At 39.4% G+C, this 21219-nt stretch overlaps 1 protein-coding gene across 12 annotated transcripts in view; it reads right to left on the reverse strand.

Annotated features, from left to right (window-relative positions):
• Window positions 1-21219, reverse strand: part of SGK3 (serum/glucocorticoid regulated kinase family member 3) — a 119511-nt gene that overhangs the window by 68455 nt on the left and 29837 nt on the right. For 2 of the 12 annotated variants that reach the window (XM_070631551.1, XM_070631546.1), the window contains exon 1: window positions 8740-8806. The exons of 6 other annotated variants lie outside the window; for them this stretch is intronic. The gene's annotated coding sequence lies outside the window, so the exon portion shown is untranslated. Of the gene's footprint in view, window positions 1-3658; window positions 4074-8739; window positions 8807-21219 lie in introns of those variants that run through there. 4 more of the 12 variants (XM_008526679.2, XM_070631545.1, XM_008526677.2 and 1 more) reach the window with 3 other exon arrangements.

Consider the following 21219-nt stretch of genomic DNA (forward strand, 5'->3'; position numbering starts at 1 on the left):
GGACTTTAATATATGTTTTCCCTACCAACACTTTCCTATTAATAGAAACTGCAGCTCCATCCCAGGAATGGTAAAATAAATTTAGACTCTACCTGTAAGTACTCAAAATCAAGAACAAGAAAATAATTAAGCTAACGCATGCCCCAGAATGGGAAAACCCCAGCTGAGGTTTGAGAGGCAATAGGAGAGAAGAAAAGATAAAATTAAACTGCAGAAGTGTTGACACAAGTTCTGGAAACAAGTTTTAAACTATTAGAAGAAGTCACAAGTAAAATAAAAAGTCATTCAATTGGAATATGTGAGAGGACATGTTTGTAACAAAATGAAGCAAAATACATAAAACCAAATGCTGATATCGAACAATGAAACTAGAAGCTTCAACAACAGACACATTCAAGTATCTTATATCTATCACCTTTCTCTGAAGAACTAAAAGCTTCTGGCATATATCCTCCCCATATATAGATGAAAATAAATTAAGAAAGAAGTATGAATATTTTAGTAGTTAAACAACGAAGGGAAAGCAGGTAGACTACTTCCTGCAGACCAAAAAGAGGACGAGAACATTCAGTCCTACCCAGCTCAGAGAACAAAGCAGAGAGGCAGTGTTACCCATGCTCAGAGACGCAAAAACAAAATAAAGCTTCGGACTAATACCCCACAAGACAATCCAAAGCTGCAGATGTTGCTCCATAAAGTCTACCTTGTGTTTCCTGATTGAGTTTATTGTGTATTTTTTCTAAACTTCTGCCTGTCCAGCTATGTGGTGTTGGGTATGTTTCTGCTCCTACACCTCTGTCCTTCTATGAATCCGTATCTCACTATCTTCATTTGCATCTTTTCATTTAGAACTAAATTTCTCCCTGCCTTCTCCCTTGATTGTCCATATCCTAGAAATGATTGTTGAAGCACAATACATAATGATTTAAAGCCCTATTAAGTATGACTTTAAGTTCATTTGTATTTAAAAAACAGGTAAGTGGATGTGAGTCTTATTTTTCCTTAACAAAGTGACTGGAATTTGTGTACGCAAGCTTCTTGTCTCCCAGGAGCTTATTTGTAGCAAAAGAGAAAAGACAAATGCCAAAGTATTACAATTCAAAGTAGAATGCGATAAATTCCCTAAGAACGGTATATGGAAAGTCAGCAGAATTCGGAGGAAGGAAAAACCATTTCCAACTGAACTTATCTAGGTATTTGGGGTGGCAGTGATATGTGAGGGAGGTTTGGAAGGCAGGGCACTCAAAACAGAGCAGCCAAAGTCCTCAGGTACAAATAGGGAATAGCCATTAGTTCAGTTTTTCTGAATTCCTGCCCACTTATGGGAAAAGACTCACTCACTAACAAAAACAGAAAGAGAAACTGTCATGAAGCAACATTCACCTTGGAATTTTATAGGGTATTGTCATTAAAGCCTTATTTTACTTTCATATTTACAAGCGTAAGTTGGAAATCACTTTTCTTATACACAGGAGATACAGGCTGGAACAGTGGATCTGAGATCATGTTGCAGAGAACTTTGAATGACAGGCTTCTGGCTCTGGATTTCATTCTGCAGATGAGGATGTGAAGGCATTTGAAAGGGAACTTGAAGGGCTGTAGGTGTAGAGGATGGAATGAAATGGAGGAGGGCTTAAAGAAATAGGGGCTTGGCAACAACAGGAATGGCAGGTTTGCAAAAAACTGACAGAGAAATAAGACAGTAACTATCTGCATGTGGAGTGCAAGGTAGAAAAAGGAATTAACCTTGCCTCAGTTTTATTCCTAGGTAACCAGGAGAAATAACTAGAAACGCGGGGAAAGGAGAGCAAGGCAAGATGACAGGGAATTGGCTTAAGTAATTACTAGCCCTAGCTGGAAATGTCTGCATCAGATCCATGCATCTGACACCTCGTGCCAGGCAGTGTTTGCAGGCACTTAGGATACAGCAGTAAACAAAACTCGGCAAGCACCCCTACCCTCACAGAATTTATCCTCTAGTGGCAGGTAATAGATAATGAACAAGTAAATAGATAAATATACATTATAGGAAGAGTAGGGTCATAAGGAATTTTAAACAGAATGGCCTGACTGAGACGGTAACATCTGAACAAATACCTACCTAGAGGTGAGGGAGTGAACTAGGCAAGGAGCAAGGAAGAGGCAGCAAGGAACACACCACTATCTCCCAACAATTTCACTCCATGATGCTTTTGAAGTGAGCAGCAATTGCAACATCTCTCTTCATTTCCTTGGGCTAGCACTCAGTGTTCCATTTCCTGATTCTATCCTACCCAATCAAGAAAACTTCACCAATAACACAGTGATAACAAACTGCCTAGTAGGTCAATTTGTTTATACTGGCTGTTTACGTTCCCTACATGGCAGAAAAGGACTGCATTTTAAAACAACAAAACCAGAGCACTGTCAGAACATGTTTGTACAAAGCTTAAGAAGACAATCATCTTGTTCTCAAAGCAATCATTGATGTAGCAACTTTGAGACTTGTGATTTAAATCAAAGGCGCTGAAGAATGATTATGAATCATGCAATTAAGCTACCAAGCAGGATGTTGCTGACAGAAAAACCATTCACAGCACCCTAAAATTGTCAAAAAAAAAAAAAAAGTTCTGTTATCAAAACGAGAAGCAATATCCTATTTTGATTTTATAATTTGTTGCTCAGCAGAGCTGAATTCTAGTCTAAGCTCTGCCACCTCTCAGTTCTGGGTCTTTAGGTCCCATCCTCATCTGTAAAGGGTAGCTGGTCTGATTTTTTAGATTCAATTCTGAAATTCTATGTGGTAAGTTATGGTTTCTATGACGTTTATTTATGCATTTGGGTACTCTGGTTTACTTCATTTTGCAATAATAGTACAAATAAGCATGCACCTCAAATAGCACAACTTACAAGTTCTGTTTAAAGTGATACGAACTTCTTTTAAACAAATCTACCAGAGCTTGGTGCTTAAAATGAGGCAACACCCATTCTAAAGGTGCTACCTTTCTTCATCTCACTTTTAAAAGGAACAGCCTTCAAGACTGGGGTTTCTGTTATCATTTGAGAGTGGATTTCATTTGGGACAAAGTGGATGATGCACATCAGGTAATAAATACCTCTAGAACGAGAGAAAACCAATGAGACCTTTTCTGGTGGAACTGTCTTTGAAAAATGTTCCAAAGGAATCCCCAGGTATTTCTACCAAAAGCTCTACAGAAAGGTTTTTCTGTGGTGACAACTTGGAGGATTAACGCCCATCTGAATGCCTAATAAAGAAAACAGCCAACGTTATTGTGGACTATGGGCCAGGCACTAAGTATTAACTCATTTAATCCTCATAACAATCCTATGACGATCGAACTATCATTATCCCCATTTTACATATGCAGAAACAAAGGCATAGAGAAGTTAAGCAAATTGCCCAAGTTTTCACAATTAATAAATAGATTCAAACTCAGGCACTCTGGCTTCAAAGCCTGCGTGCTTAACATCCACAAAACACTGCCTGTGCAAACCCTGGTGTCCTTGTTTAACAGTCACATTACCAGTCACACTGTTCTTGCAAACTGAATAACACGAAGTCAAAACAAAGCCACACCGCAAGTTCCCTATCGAGTTTCTCTTCCAGTCCTGAACCACAAACTAGAAATAGACTATAGAATATAAAGTCTGAAAGTACCTGAGGTCTCTCGAGATCTGAGAAGGAGGTGTGTGTAGCAACGCAAATGCTTTCTGTCCGGTAGCTAATGCCATGAACAAGTGCTGCAGAGCCAGAGCCCGACTGGGTGTCTCCCTCCTTCTGGGGGTTCACTGGCCGCCAGCGCCCCGCGCTGCTACTCTGCGCGGAAGTGGCACCCGGGCGCGTCCGGCTAAACCACACCTGCCTCGGGCGCGCGCGCTGGGTCCCTCCACCTGGCCCGCGCGGCGCGGGGACCCTTGCCCGCACTTACCTTGGGGGATCCACGCCCGGCGCTTGGCGAGCGAGAAGCGCCGCCACAGCTGCGCCACACTCGGCCGGGCTCCACGCCGCGCCTCCCGCCCCCAGCGGCGCCGCGGCGCTCCGCGCCCCAGCCAGACCTCCGGGCCCCGCCCCCCGCGACAGGCCCCCGCCCTCACCAATCAATGGCGCCGTCTTGGCCGCTGGCCCCGCCCAAAACGATGGGGCGGGGCTTCTGTTCATTCAGCTCTGTCCCCGCCCGGCACGCTAGGGGGCGGTGGACCCGAGAGGAGTTGTGGGCACGGTGCAGCCCTGGAGGCCCTAAGTAAATAAAGGGGACTCGTGCCTGCGGGTGCCAGCCCCTGAGGGAGGAACGGCGGGACGCAGGGAGAGGGAAGGGAGAAAAGAAGAGAGACAGCCATAGGGATAAGATGAGGAAAGAGGCCTGGGAAGGGAAAGCGAAGGCACCCTCCCCAGGTTCCAGTTAAGGTGTAGGACTGGGTGAAACATCTCAACAACACGGTTCACTTATTCAGGGTATTGGCATAATCTCATTCTCCGGGCAGGGTGGGAGTCACACATGAATTCAGGGTTCCATGCCTGAGAAGTCACAGGGAATAGGGTTTAGAGGGGCAAAGAAAGGAAGCAATTCCTTGACTAATTTCCACCTGACATCCTTGTTCTTCATTTTAAAAATTTTAGAAAGGACTCCCAGTAAGAATCCTCACCCCAGGCTTAATTTAATGTTAATCATTCCCTCTCCCCTCAAACAGCTCAGGCACTTTGCAAGAAAGCAGACCCGTTACACCCAGTCCAGCTCTGGCATAAATGTCCATACTGTACTACCTCAATGCGACTGCATGTATGGATAAAAGGGAAAAAATCAGACGACGTGGAGGGAATTATTTTAACTATTAATTTCTTTGATTTTGGGAGGTGAAAAATGATTTCAGGAATCAAGTAAGTATCTAGCTGAATTATGGTGGGGAAACACAAGGCTCACTTTGCCAAGAAGGAGAACACAGTAACCTTTGCTACCAGAATTTCAGAAAATAGTGCCACCAGGCCAGCCTAGCTGTGTGGCTTTAAGGAAAGTGACAATACCTAATGCCGTCAATATCCTTATCTGTAAAGTGAAGAGATTAGGTCAGCTGACCTGAAGACCTCTAAACACCCTTGCACACTCCATTTCATCCCACCAGGCTCAACAATTAAAGGAGAAGGCCTACAGGGAAAGCGCTGTCCAGTCAGAAGCCACACTGAGAGATGAGGAATTTTTAGAAAAAGCCTCAAGGATCTCTGGCATCACTTCATTCAAACTCACCTTTCTGACATCTCTATTTGTAATAATAACGCTCTTGTCCTAGCTCAAAACCTTTGACTCTTCTTCCCTCTCAATCCTCACAGAGTCACCAGGTCCTTGGCTTTCTCCATTACAGAGTCTCTTCAATGACCCTTCTCATTTTCACTGCCATCTCTGTATAAAGTACAAATTCAAAGAACTCAGGATCTTCCATCTGACCCTCTCCTACTTTTTCCACCTAATCTCCAACTACTCTCTGTGTGCAATCTGTCTGACAGATTGTCTCCTCACTGTACAGTATCTGCAACATCCAGCCAACATTCCTGCCACTGAACATTTATACCCACTGCTTCCCAGCTCAGAATGCTTCTTCCCAGTCCTAGCTCCCAGTCCAGAATGCAACAGCTTAGCTCAAGGACCTGTCTGTGCAGGACAATGCTATAATACTTGGGGTCTGTACCACTTAACTTGGCACTTAGCAGGGTTGCCTTGTTTTGTTTTCTCTGTTACTTATTTATCTCCAAAACTAAATTGGCAGCTACTTACTGGATGTCCCCAGACACCAGACAATTGAGAAAGAAAAAGCTATTTTCAGTATCTCTAAAAGCCTAAAAGAAATTATATATTCATCTAAAATTTGTCTACTCAGGTTACCTATAACAGCAAGAGTCTCTGTTTTTGTCTGAAATTACATGACACTGAAGTAACACCAGTTACTTCATGCTAACTAAAGCTTTGATGGGCTTTGGTGACATTCAAAAAACAGAAAAATAAATTATTATTAAATAAGACTTGTTTTGAAAACTAAATCCTTGAGATTCATGGAGGTACATAAAAATAAAAATTAGCCTACTCAGTCTTTGTCATCCCATTGTCCAAACAAGTGATATAACCATAGTAAGTGCTTAAAAAAATATTCGCCAGGATATGATTATTTTCAGCTTCCCTTAAGCCCCTCTCTCCTTCGCTGCAATTAAAATACTGGTCTTTTCTTTTTCATGCAAATAAGATCGTAGGAGTTTCCCCTTGTAATTTCAAATAAATTCTCGAGAATAAGATAAACAAGAATCACACAGCACTTCTTGAAGTTGGATTAGAAAAGTTTTTAGTGTTCCAAAAATAAATCCTCAAATCACAGTAAATTGCCTATGTTAGGTGGTCCTATATTATATTATTAAAGATGTTGAGAGAGTAAATTTTCCTTAACTGCAACCTTATCCAGATGAAAAAGTAGAAGCAGAACCAAGTTTGCAGAATGAGTACAAGTAAGAGTGAAAACTGATTTGCAATCTATCAATGGCCCCTTGTGTTTTGAAAATGTCACTGGCATGCTGAAGGGAGGCCTCAGGGCTCTGAAGTCTGGCCCAAACAATCGATAAATCACTATTCACAGCAAACCTTTATAATATTCTGGGATTTAAGAAGTATTAAACTGGCAGACTAAACAACAGTCACGCTTCATTTTATAGAGTGATTCTACCAGAAGCTATTGGTTACAGACTCTTAGAACTTTTCTCATCTTCTCCTCAAAATGTGAGATGACTATTATAAGTATAGCCTTGGGGGAACTTCCAAATCCAGCCAAGATAAAGTAACAAGGACCATATTTACCCTCCCACGTAAACCAACAACAACAACGAAAAGGAGTCAAACAAAATATATACAACAATAGTTTTCAAGATACTGAATATAAGGCAGTGAAGAAGAGTGATCCCTCAGAGACAGGAAATGAACAAGGTTTACCCCAGCTTATTACCTTTGGAGAACCTACAGGCCATGGCATAGGAAGGGGGAATTGCAGGAGGGCCCAGCAGACTCCAAGTTTCTACCAAACATTTAGGGAGGAAATGATACCAAATCTATATAAATATTCCAGAAAACTGAAGAGGAGGGAATACTTCCCAACTAATACCATGAGACCAGTATTACTCTAAAAGTTTTTTTAAAAAAAGATATCACAGGAAAAGAAAACTCCAAACCAATATCCCTCATAAACAGAGATGCAAAAATTGTACACAAAATTTTAGCAAGTTGCATCCAAAAATATATAAAAAGGATACTACACCATGACCAAGTGTGGTTGATCCCAAGAATGCAAGGTTGGTTTAACATTTAAAAATTAATCAATATAATTCACAATATTAACAAACTAATACAGAAAAACCATATGATTATCTCAATAGACACATAACTAGTGCTTGATGAAATCCAATTTCCATTCCTGATAAAAACTCTTGGGAAACTGGAAATAGAAGGGAACTGCCTCAGAAGGGGCATCTATAAAAATCTTACAGATAACATCACACTTAATGTTGAAAGACAACACTTTCTCCCTAAAATTAGGAAGAAAACAAGGATGGCAAACAACAATCAAAAATTGCAATTAAAAAATAATTTACAATAATATCAAATATTAAATACTTAGGAATAAATCTGACAAAAGATGTACAAAAACTCGACACTGGAAACTATAAAATGTTGTAAGAAATTAAAGGATAACTAAAAAAGTGGAGAGCCTATACCTTGTTTATGAGTTGGGAGACCCAAACTGTTAACTTGTTAATTCTCCCAAAGTAATCTATAGATTCACCATAATTCCAATCAAAATCTTATCAGGCTCTTTTGTAGAAACTGACAAGCTGACTCTAAAATTCACAAGGTGTGATAAGCAGAATCATGACCCTCTAGAGATGTCCATGTCCTAATCCTCAAAAACTATGAATATGTTACACTACATGACAAAGGGAATTAAGGTTGCAGATGGAATTAAGGTTGATAATCAGCTAACCTTAAAATAAGGAGATTACCCTGGACTATCTGGGCGATCCAAATATAATCAGAGGGTCTATAAAATGGGAAAGAGGACCAGAAAAAGAGATGACGACAGAAGCAGTGTTGAGGAGATGCTATGTTGCTGGCTTTGAAGATTGAGGAAGGGGGCCACAAGCCAAGGAATGCAGGCAGCCTCCAAGCGATGGGAAGGACAAGAAAACGAGTTCTCTCCTGAAGCCTCCAGAAAGAACACAGCCCTGCTGACACTTTGATTTTAGCCCACTGAGACCCATGTTGGACTTCTAAACAGTGAACTATAAGATAATAAATTTCTGTTGTTTTAACCCACTATGTTTGTGGTGATTTGTTATGGCAGTGATAGAAAACTAATACATATGGAAATGCAAAGAAGCTAGAATAGTCAAAACAATATTTAAAAAGAAGAACAATGTTGAAAGACTTAAACTACCTGATATTTAAGACTTATTGTAAAGCTATAGTAATCAAGACAATGTGGTATTGTCATAAAGCTAGATAAACAGATCATTAGAACGGAATAGACAATCAAATAGAGCTTTGTGACCTTAGAGAAATTACCCAAAGTATCACAACCACTCAACAATAGAGAGAGGACTTAAATCCAGGTCTTCAACTTTAGGTCCTGGGCTCTTTTCACTGTAACTGGCTTTCTCATCCAAGCTCATGTCTTTGATTTTTATCTCCACACAGTTGGCTACCATATACCTACCTGAAGCCTGACTTCTTTCCCAAGCTCCAGTTGCAAAGTTCCAACCACCTACTAAATGTCTTCCCCCTGAAAATGAATGAATTCATGGTTTTCCTTTCAAGCATGCTCTATAAATAGCACCACCGCTTACCCAGTCACCCAAGTTCAAAACCTTGGATTCTTCTTTGACTTCTCCCTAAATTTTCCCTCCCTTCCCTGTTTAGGTTCTCAGAGCCTTTGACAATTTTCTTAGGCTAGAATCTTTCCCTTTTTTCAACCCTCCCATCCCTCACCAGGCTAAGTGCTCATTATTCAGGTCAAGTTTAAATAGCTGCTCCTCAGAGAGGCCTCTCCTATCTAAAGTGGGCCTTCCTCTGTTATATCTATCATAACAGCTTGTTTATTTTCTTCATAACATTGAGCACAGTTTGCTCTTTTTTTCTCTGTTAACTATTCCGCTGTTCCCTACTGGAATGCAAGGTCCATAAAAGCAAAATAACATATCCACCTAGTTCACTATAGCAATTTCAGTGCCTGAGGCATATAATAATGGGGTACAAATCATTAAGTGAATGGACAGATTTCTTCAGTCCTTTCGAGTCTGCCTCCACGATCTCTGGCATTTGTCCCTTCTCCTTCACTCTCACGATCTAGGTCCACGCCTTCCTGTTGTGCTAACTTTTCTAATGGTCTCTCAGTCTCCTCTTTTCCTTTTCCTATCCATCTTGTAGAATGTTGCCTAAGCACAATCTAGTCATATAATTGTCTCTGTTCAAAAACCCATAATAATTGTATTGCAATCTCTATCAAAATTCCAACAGCCTTGTTTTGCAGAAATGGAAAAACTAATCCTCAAATCCATATCGAACTGCATGGGGCCCTATACAGCCAAAAGAATATTGAAAAAGAACAAGGTCTCACATTTCCTGATTTCAAAACTTACCACAAAGATACAGTAATCAAAATAATGTGGTACTAACAGAAGAATAAACCTATAGACAATTGGGATAGACTTAAGAGTCCATAAATAAACCCATACATCCATGGCCAACTCATTTTCAACAAAGGTGCCAAGATTATTCAATGGGGAAAGAATAGTCTCTTCACATGGTGCTTGGTCAACTGGGTATCTACATGCAAAAGAATGAAGTTGGACCCCTACCTCATACCACATAAAAAAATAAACTCAAGATGGATTGATGACCTAAATAGAAGAGTTAAAACTAAAAAATTCTTAGACAGAAACTTAGGGATAAATCTTCATGACCTTGGATTTGGTAATGGATATGACACCGAAAACATGTGCAACAAAAAAACCCAGATAAATTAGACTTCACCAAAATTAAAAACTTTTGTGTGTCAAAGGACATTATCAAGAAAGCAGGAGCTGGCCCCGTGGCTGAGTGGTTAAGTTCATGCACTCCACTTTGGCCTAGGGTTTGCCGGTTCGGATGCTGGGTGCAGACCTGGTACCACTCATCAGCCATGCTGAGGTGGCGTCCCCCATAGAGGAACTAGAAGAATCTGCAACTAGGATATACAACTATGTACTGGGGGGCTCTGGGGATGGAAAAAAAGAAGATTGGCAACAGATGTTAGCTCAGGGCCAATATTCCTAACACAAAAAAAGAAAAAGTAAAAAGGCAACCTATGGAATGGGATATTTGCATTCATATTTGCAAATCATATACCTGATAAGAGTCTAGTATCCAGAATTTATAAAGAACTTGTACAACTCAACAATAAAAAGATAAATAACATAATTAAAAAGTGGGCAAAAGGGGCCAGCCCCATGGCCTAGTGGTTAAGTTCAGTGTGCTCCACTTCAGCAGCCCTGGTTCAGTTCCCAGCACAGACCTGCACCATTTGTCAACAGCCATCCTGTGGCGGTGACCCACATACAAAATAGAGGAAGACTGGCAACAGATGTTAGCTCAGGGCGAATCTTCCTCAGCAGAAAAGAAAAAAAAAAAAAAAGGTGGGTTGAGGACTTAAATACACATTTCTCCAAAGAAGACAGATAAATGGACAAGAGTACATGAAAAGATGCTCCACATCATTATTCATTAGGGAAATGCAAATCAAAACCACAAAGAAATACCACTTTACATGCACTAGGATGGCAATAATCAAAAAAGTGGAAACCAAGTGTTGGTGAGGATGTGGAGAAATTGGAGTCCTTGTACATTGTTGGTAGGAATGCAAAATGCTGCAGCTGCTGTGAAAAACAGTTTGGCAGTTCCTCAAAATGTTAAACATAAAATTACCATATGACTCAGCAATTCCACACCTAGATATATACCAAGAAGAACTGAAAACAGGTACCCAAATAACTCATAAGGAGTAAAAGGGCACATGTGTATGGTGACGGATGGTGATTAGTATTTGGGTGGTGGACATGATGTAGTTTACACAGAAATTGAAATAGAATGATGTACATCTGAAATTTATATAATGTTATAAACCAATGTTACCTCAAGAAAAAAAGTAAAAAAGAAAAATAAACCAAATACATGCACGTTAATAGCAACACTATTCACAGCAGCTAAAAGATGGAAACAATCAAATGTCCACCAACAGATGAATGGATATACAAATTGTGGTACATATAGTCAATGGAATATTATTCAGCCATTAAAAGGAATGAAGTACTGATGCATGCTGCAATGCAGATGAACCTCAAAAACATACTAAGTGAAGGAGGTCAGACATAAGAGGTCGCACCCTGTATGACCCCACTTACATAAAATATTCAGAATAGACAGATCCACAGAAAGAAAACCAGATGGCAGTTGCCAGGGGCTGGAGGGATGAGGGAGTAACTGCTGAATGGGTATGGAGTTTAAGGCAGAGGTGATGAAAATGGTTGAAACTAGACAGAAGCGGTGGTTGCACAACATTTAAATGAACTAAATGTCACGGATTTGTTCACTTTAAAATGGTTAATTTTATGTTATGTGAATTTCACCTTAATTTTAAAAAAACACCACCTAAACAATATTCCACTGATGACTGCATAAGATCTTATCAATCTAACCTCCTAGATCCTCCATACTCTGACCATCATTTACCCCCTTCCCCTTCCTGCATCCCACGCTCCAAGCAAAACAAGCCCTTTCCTTTACATGCCACACCCAGCCTCATTCCTCTACATATTTAAGTCTTGCTCATCTTCCAAGGCATTATTCAAATACAAACTCCTTCAAGAACTTTCTCTCATTCTTTTAGGGGGGAATACTCTCTTTCCTATAAGCTCCTATAAGTATTTTATCTGCACATCGTGTTTTCTACCTCAGAGTTATTTATTTATATTTACATGTCCTCTATTAGCCAATAACTGTCAGCAGGACCCATATGTGTTTCAAACTATTTTTCCCAGGGTCATTAGGATACTCTAACACGTAGCAGACACCTAAATATTGAAGGAAAAAGATTAGTGTAAAGTGAATTTCTGCATTTGAATCCTCTTGGCTTTCATTATAAAATTGGAGATGTGCTTTTCTGGGAATATATTTGACTCTAGTATGTCTGAAACCCTTTGAAAATAACATAGATAATATTACAATTTCCTAATGAGGTAATCATAAAAATATTTCTGAACACTAACATAAAGTAACTAGAACTATTTGTATCCTTGACAGTAACAGCTAATGTTCTTAACAGTACGAGTCATAATAATAATAGCTAATAGTTATACACCACTTATGTGTCACACTCTCCAAGCTCTTTACACATATTGATCCTCACAATAAGCCTATGAGGCATGTACAGTTATTACCCCCGTGGTACGGGTGAAGAAACACCTACAAAGCCAAATAACTTGGCCCAGTGTCACTTAGCTAGTAACTGGGGGGACTGAGAGCAGAACCCAGGCACTTCAGTTCCAGAGTCCATGCTCTTAACTATACTGTGCCGCCTCTCTGTAACAACAGCTTAACTGTGTAGAATAAAACGACTTTGAAAGGTCAATGAGTTTCCAAGAGAACATTTCCTAATATTCCAGAGCAGGTTAATGTGAAACTTTCACTGTTTTCTCAGACTTTGTGTCTGGAATTTTGAGATGGCTGATAACTTTTAGAACTTGATTTCATTGTACTGAAGAAATTATATTGACTAAGAAACAGTGGAAGCAGGAACACAACATAAAGCACAATTAAACATAGAATAACAAATGAACTCCTAATAAAGGAACGCAAAAGTTGAAGTACAGCAATGGGACTATACACCAACTGAAATATAAAGAAGCCTGGAAATTTCACAAAGACTTCTGATAACTTAGTTTTTAAAATGTGATTTTCTGCATCTCAAATTCCAATATAACTCTTATATAAAACAGTGCTTATATATCTTTTGCTTAAATTCATATTGGTTTACATAAATATTAATGTTATAGTGAAGGGACCTAACTTCATAAAAAGCGAATTAGTGACCTATGATATAAGTACATTCAAGCCTCACAGAACAGTGGGCCAGAGAAAATAAAATTTAATAAACAACTTGGGGCCGGCCTGGTGGTGCAGCGGCTAAGTGTGCAGTTCCGCTCCAGCAGCCTGAGGTTCGCCAGTTCGGATCCCGGGTGCACACATGGCACCGCTTGGCACGCCATGCTGACGTAGGCATCCCACATATAAAGTAGAGGAAGATGGGCACAGATGTTAGCTCAGGGCCAGTATTCCTCAGCGAAAAGAGGATGATTGGCTGCAGTTAGCTCAGGGCTAATCTTCCTCAAAACATAAATAAATAAATAAATAAATAAAACAATAAATAAATTTGAAAAAAAATTTAATAAACAACAATTAGAGGTTGCTCATCTTGGAGAGAAAACAAAATCTTTGAATTTGACATCCAGTTCAATCCTTTTTTCAACTTTCAAAAATCCATTCTTTTCTATTAATCTTATGTGTAGAAAATCATCTTATTAATGATGTGCTGAGAGTTTTATTTGACAGCGGAATTTGGAATAGGCCTTTGGGTTTAAATTTGTCTAAAATGATTTATATGTTATGGTCAGTAACTTTTAATCCATGATTAATTACCCATATTACTGTTAAAACACTGTCTAATTCAGATTCCACTAACGGAGGCAGCGATTATAAGGATATTTTTCTGCATTCTTTTGTATGCTAAGGGGGAAATTATTTTCCACCATATTTTCATGATTCAATAGACTGTGTCATAAGTAGGTGAAGTTTTTTTGTTTTTTTTTCCAGTTTGGGTCCCAGCGCTCAGCACTAACAGCTTCATTTCTATGAATTTACTTTCTAATATTTTATTGTTGGTTCACCTCTTATCCGATTAAAACACACTCAAGCTCTCTTCCTTTATAACTTTTCTCTATTCACACCAAATTTGCATCACAGTAACTAATATCTTTTAATACTGGAATGATAGAAACATAAAAAGAAGACACAACAATCAAAGTCATTTACATGATATCATGATTTACAGATTACTAATTATCGATTGAGCTAATGCCGCCTTTAATTGAAGACTACCATTTTATTTGGCAAAGAGTATAATGAAAATTCAGTTTAATTCAACAAGTCTTGATTACCCAATATGTACAGCGCTCTCTACTGGACTGCATGCACAGTACATTAAGTGTATAAAAATAAAACACTTTTAATTCCACCATCTACTGTGGATAGAACAAGAAATAAAGGTTATTAAGTACAGAAATCAGAGTAGCCGAAGGAGTGGATAAAGTGGTGACCTTACTACAGTGAGGGGAGAAGGGTATGCTAAGTGAGCTCAAGGCTCACGTGTTCTATTTGTTTGTTCAAAGATAATGTACAAAGTCGACAAAAGTCAAGAAAGAAAGGTAGAAGTTTATTATTTAGAGATATGGAGGGAAATATAACAGGAACCAAAAGCAGAAAAGATTAAAAGTGGCCCTTTCTCAAAATTAAACAAACAGACCTAACTAAACTTATTAGAGAAATTATTTTAAGAGACTTCAAAACAAAATCTATTCCTAGTGGGATAAACTCTTAAGGACAAAAAGAACTGCAAAAATGTCTTAGACTCTATTCAAGTAATCACATTGTTGGTGAGAGTAGTATTATTCTGAGACCGTGTTTGTGTTGTGGAATAAAGAAACTGAGTAATTATCCTAGCGTCTTCAAGAACCAAGAATTCTGATGCAAGAGAAAGGAGATATAAATGAGATTAGGTTTAAACAACAACAAACTATAGTACTGAATTTCAGTTGAAAGTAACATTACAAATATGTTTATTTGACCTTTTTCTTTTTCCTAGCTCTGGCAGAAAAAAGGCCTAAAATCACTGACCATCCCAGTGAAATGGGCACCACCAGCACCTAGATAGTGGTCTCTCAATCTTTCCCACTAAAATGAACCAGGGCGCCTTGTAGGTCTGGGCTAGGAAATGTTCGAGATGGGCCTGGAATGTCTTAACTTCCTTACCTTTTGGTATGATACTAGAGTCAAGTCAAAGCTTCAGAAGCCAATTCAAAGAGTCAAGCAAAGATGAAAAAAATCGCACATAAAAAAGAATAATGACTATGATGAATTGAAATGCATTGAATGTTAAATCCAGGAGTTTACAAAGATACTGAAAAATACAAAACAAACCTCCTGGATTGCCATTGAGTGACGCTAGGGAACTAACTCACTATTCTGAGAACCGGTAAATAAAGGGTAAGAATCAAACCTTTATCCTGCCTTTCCAATACACACCATGCCCCAAGGTAACCAAACAGTTGATGAGGAGAAGTTTGTCTTTACAGAAGAATTCCAGCTAACGAATAAAGAAGAATGGAAGAATAATACTACCTTTTTGCAACCCCTAATGCGTTATCGCATCTAGGCAATGATCATCAATGCTGTTCACTTTATAAAAGGAGAGCCAAGCAGACCTTTTTTGTGCCAGAGCTGGGAAATTTTATGCCTCCTGATGGAAGAATATACCAGCACTATGAAGCATTCTTGCCAAAAATTTTGAACCCAAATCTCATCAGGTTTCTAGCTCTAAGTTCCAATTTATAGGAAATACAGGGGTGAGAGGTATGTGAGAAATGACATTACAGGGATGTGATCAGCAAAATTTAGTGGGAAACTCTACAGAACAAATTATCTCATTTCTTCATTATATAAATTGTAAGGGAAGAAAGGAAGGCAAGAAACATACAGATTAAAAGACTTGAAAAAATATATCAGCTACCAATTGTAATATATGGATATTATTTGGATCTTGATTGGACTAAGCAAACTGAAAAAATTACAAGACAAGTGGGGAAGTTTAAACATGACTGGATATCTGATGACATTAAGAAATCACTGGGGTTTTTAAGGTATGATGATGTAACTGTGTTATGTCTTTTAAAAGAGTTTATGTTTCAGAGATAATAACTGAAATATTTACGGATGAAATGACCTGATGTCTCACGTTTGCTTCAAAATTATGTGTATGGGGGGGGGGAGGGGTTTAGCTGAAATAAGATTTAGCCATAAGTTAGATAACTGTTGAAACTGGGTGACATGTTTATGGAGGTTAATTAGACTATTTTTGCATATGTTTGAAAATTTTCTATAATAAAAAGGGTTTTCCCCTTAAAACAGTGTTTACTTCAAAGGAACAGTGAGGTGAGAGACTGTTGCTTTTCATTTAAGCATTCCTGTACTATATTTTTATTTTTAGATACATGCATATATCTCATTTCTAAGAAAATAGTCCTATTAATGAGATAAGAAAACACATATGTCACAAATCTAATCGGTCTATGATGATTTCATTCTGAACTGAATGGCATACACCAGCAGTTTTCAAAGTATAGTCTGTGGACCCCAGAAGGCCCTAAGACCCTTTTAGGGGGTCTGGGTGGTCAAACTATTTTCATAATAACACTAAGATGTTATCTGCCTTTTCACTGTGTTGACATTTGCACTAAAGATGCAAAAACAATAGTGGCCAGAACTGCTGGTGCCCTGGGAGGAATCAGTGCAGTGGCATTGCAGTGCTGGCAACCGTCGTGTTCTTTACCATCACTCACTTGCACTTTAAAAAGAGAAAAAAGCCAATTCACTTAAGGATGTCTTTGACAAAATTACTAATTTTATTAGATCTTGGCCTTTGAGGACATTTCTTTTTAATATTCTGTGTGACAAAATGGGAAGTATGCCTAAGGCACTTCTGCTGAACACCAAAGTCAAATGATCGTCTGAAGGAAAAGCTCTTCTTTGCGTGATTGATTGAGTTAAAAGCTGAACTAGCTGCTTTTACATAGAAAACCATTTTCAGTCAAAAGGATGACTGACAAATGACGATATTTGCCAAACTTCAGTATTTGGCAGACATTTTCTTGAAAATAAACAAAGTAAGCCTGTCACATCAAGGAAAACAGCTCAATGTATTTGTTGGCAATAAGAAAATTCAAGCTCTCAAGTGAAATTTAGTTTTGGAAAATTTGTTTCTGCCACCATGAGCTTGACTGCTTCCCACCACTGAAAGATTTTTCTGATACACTCAGAGATATTAACAAATGTGATTTCTAAAAATATTGTTAAATGAAATGTGTCAACATTTGGAAGATCTGCATAAATCGGCAAAGCAATATTTTCTAAATGACTAATGCATAAAGTTACACAATCATGCATGCATCAAAGATGCATTCAAAATGTAAGATGACTGTGGTGGGTTGAATGGTGCCCTCCTGCCGAAAGAATCACCAGATGAGATCATCTGGATTATCCAGGTGAGCCCTAAATCCAACGACCAGTGTCCTTACAAGAGAGAGAAGAGGGGGCCGGCCTGGTGGCGTAGTGGTCAAGTTCACGTGCTCTGCTTTGGCGGTCCGGGGTTCCCAGGTACAGATCCCAGGCACAGACCTAGCACTGCTCATCAAGCCATGCTGTGGCAGCATCCCACATAAAATAGAGGAAGATTGGCATAAATATTAGCTCAGTGACAATTGTCTTCAATCAAAAAGAGTAAGACCGGCAACAGATGTTAGCTTGGGGCCAATCTTCATCACACACACACACCCACACACACACAAGAGAGACAGAAGAGAAGACACAGAGGAAAAGGCCATGAGAAGATGGAGGCAGACAACTATCAGAAGTTGGAAGAGAAAGAAATGACTGTCCCCAGAATCACAGAGAGACTGTGGCCCTGCTGACACCTTGATTTCAGGTTTCTAGCCTCTAGAACTGTGAGAGAATATATTTCTGCTGTTTTAATCCACCCACTTCGTGTTAATTTGTTATGGCAGCCCTGGGAAGCTAATACAACTCTGAATGGATTTTAATGTAACTGAGTACAAAAGTTTATTAATATAGATTCAGAGTCCACAGTGCATCTAATCTTTTTTTTTAAGATGGGCACCTGAGCTAACATCTGTTGCCAATCTTCTCTTCCTCTACTTCTTCTTCTTCTTCTTCTTCTCCCCAAAGCCCCCCAGTACATAGTTGTATATTCTAGTTACGAGTGTCTCTGGTTGTGCTATGTGGGACGTCGCCTCAGCATGGCCTGATGAGCGGTGCCATATCCACGCCCAGGATCCGAACTGGTGACAGCCCAGGCAGCTGAAGCAGAGTGTGTGAACTTAACCACTCAGCCACGGGACCGGTCCTGCATGTAGTCTTTAAGATACTATCTGTACGATATATATGAAAGTTAAGAGAGCAAATGCTAAGAATTTTCATCACAAGGAAAAAAATTCTTTTTTCTTTTTCTTCTTATTGTGTCTATATGAGATGATGGATACTAACTAAACTTATTGTGGCAATCATTTTACAACATATTTAAGTCAAACCATTATGCTGAACCTCTTACTCTTACATAGTGATGTATGTCAATTATATCTGAATAAAACTGGACAGGGGCTGTCCTGGTGGCATAGTGATTAAGTTCACGTGCTACACTTCAGCGGCCCAGGGTTCATGGGTTTGGACCCCCGGCGCAGACCTGTATACCACTCATCAAGCCATACTGTGGTGGCATCCCACATACAAAATATAAGAAGATTGGCACAGATGTTAGCTCAGGGACAATCTTCCTCAAGCAGAAAGAGGAAGATTGGCAATAGATGTTAGCTCAGGACCAACCTTCCTCACCAAAAGAAAAAATAAATAATAAATAAATAAATAAACAAATTTAAACAATGGGGGGCTGGCCTGGTGGCATCATGGTTAAGTTTGCATGCTCTACTTTGGCGGCCCAGGCTTCACAGGTTTGGGTCCTGGGCGTGGACCTATAGACTGCTCGTTAAGGCATGCTGTGGTGGCATCCCACATACAATGTAGAGAAAAATTGGCACAGATATTAGCTCAGGGACAATTTTTGTCGAGCAAAAAGAAGAAGATTGGCCACAGATGTTACCTCAGGGCCAATCTTCCTCACCAAAGAAATAAATAAATAAAACTAAATAAAACTGGACAAAAATAGGAAACTACCCCTTGCCAAATCTTTGATATAGAATCGAAGAAGAATTGCCACAATTTTCTGAAAACCTTAAAGTTTCCCTGCTTTTTTCCACTACATATCTTTGTGAAGTGTAATTTTTTTATATACCTCAATCAAAACAACATATTCTAACAGTTTGAATGCAGAAGCAGGTGTAAGGATACAGTTGTCCCCTGTTAAGCCAAAAATTAAAGACATTTGCCAATATGTAAAATATTGCTAATCTTACTCTATTTTTGGTTTTGGGGAAAAAGTTATTTTTCATAAAAAATAGGCTTTCATGTTAAAATGTAATGGGTATATTGTTTTAAATTTAAATAAATATCTTTTAAATTTCTCAGTTTTAACTTCTTACATAGTAAATATCAATAACCCAAATAAATACAAAGTCTTTGGGGGCCTCCATAATTTTTAAGAATGCAAGGAGTTCTGAGACCAGAAAGCTTGAGAACCACTGGTATACATAATCAGTAAAAGAGGACGACAAAGAGGGGCCTGAGGAGTCAGAAAGGTATCACGTACATAAGATTTTGGCTATTTTGAACCATGCATTGATTTTCATGGGCAGGAAGGCAGAGAAAGATCCTTCTGGGCAAAAGAACCACATGAGCATACAATGCACTTAGAAGCAGGTTTATGGATGACAAGGTCAGGGGAGACTGGGCCATCACTAAATACATAATTTTACATATCCAGATTATTATTATCTGTTCTGTGTGTGTGTGTGAGGAAGATTTGCCCTGAGCTAACAGTCATTGCCAATCTTCCTTTATTTTTTCCCTTGAGGAAGATTAGCCCTGAGCTAACATCTGTGCCAATCATCCTCCACTTTGCACGTGAGAGGCCTCCACAGCATGGCTGATGAGTGAAGTAGGTCTGCGCCTGGGATCCGAACCTGCAAACCCAAGCTGCCAAAGCAGAGGGGGGATCTTTAACCACTCAGCCACGGGGCTGGCCCCAAGGTTATTCTTCTCTTTTTAAAAGAGCAGATACATGACTCAATTTCAGGACTCTTTTTAAGTCTTTGGAAATACATAACTTGAAAAGATTTTTGGTTTTGTAAATGTGGATAACATGTTATTCTTCTCCTTATTCCTTGTGCTCCAAGTAGATGGAGTGAGTCCCTTTTAAATACTAAAACTAGCCAACCACAACCCCCCTCTGCGTCTTTATACATTCACTCCACCTAGAACACTCATACCTCTACTTTTTCTTGGTGTGTTAGTTAACTAGGGCTGCCATAACAAAGTACCACAGGCTGGGCAGCTCAAACAACAGAAATTCATCTTCTCACAGTTCTGGAGGCTGGAAGTCTGTGCTCCAAAGTGGCTGCAGGGTTGGTTTCTCCTGAGTCTTCTCTCCTTGGCTTGTAGATGGCCATCTTCTCCCTGTGTCTTCACAGGGTCTTCCCTCTGTGCGTGTGTATGTGTCTGTGTCTGTGTGTCCTAATTTCTTCTAAGGACAGCAGTCATGTTGGGTTAGGGCCCACCCCTAATGATCTTATTCAACCTTAATTATCTCTTTGAAGACCCTACCTTCAAATACAGTCACATTCTGAGACACTGGGGGTTAGGACTTCAACATATGAATTTGGAGGAAGACAATTTAGTCCATAAAATTGGCTAATTCCTACTCACCAACTGGGATTCAGCCTGAATAGCACTTCCTCGGGAAAGTTTTCTTTGACCCTGGACTTGGGTTAGGGCCCTTGTCATACTCACATAGCACCCAATACTTATCCTACATATCTTTTATCACACAAAGGTAATTAAACACTTGGTGTAATTGTTTTATGACTGTCTCTCCTGCCAAACCCTAAGCATCACAAGGGCAGGGACTGTGTCTGTCATGTTCATATTGGGTCCACAGGATTAATGATAGTGTCTGATACACTAGAGTCGCTCAGCGAGTGAGCAAGGGAAAGATGTATGATGTCACCACATTAGACAGTTTCATCGATGAAAGCTCCAGGTCTGCCACCTGCCGGGGAAGCATTCTGAACACTGAGGCAGCCGTCATCCACAAGAGACACACCAGCAAATCAGTAATCTTGGTGTAAAGTCTCATTGGCTTTTA

This window comes from Equus przewalskii, chromosome 8 (genome assembly GCF_037783145.1).
Source record: "Equus przewalskii isolate Varuska chromosome 8, EquPr2, whole genome shotgun sequence".
Taxonomy (NCBI): Eukaryota; Metazoa; Chordata; class Mammalia; order Perissodactyla; family Equidae; genus Equus; species Equus przewalskii.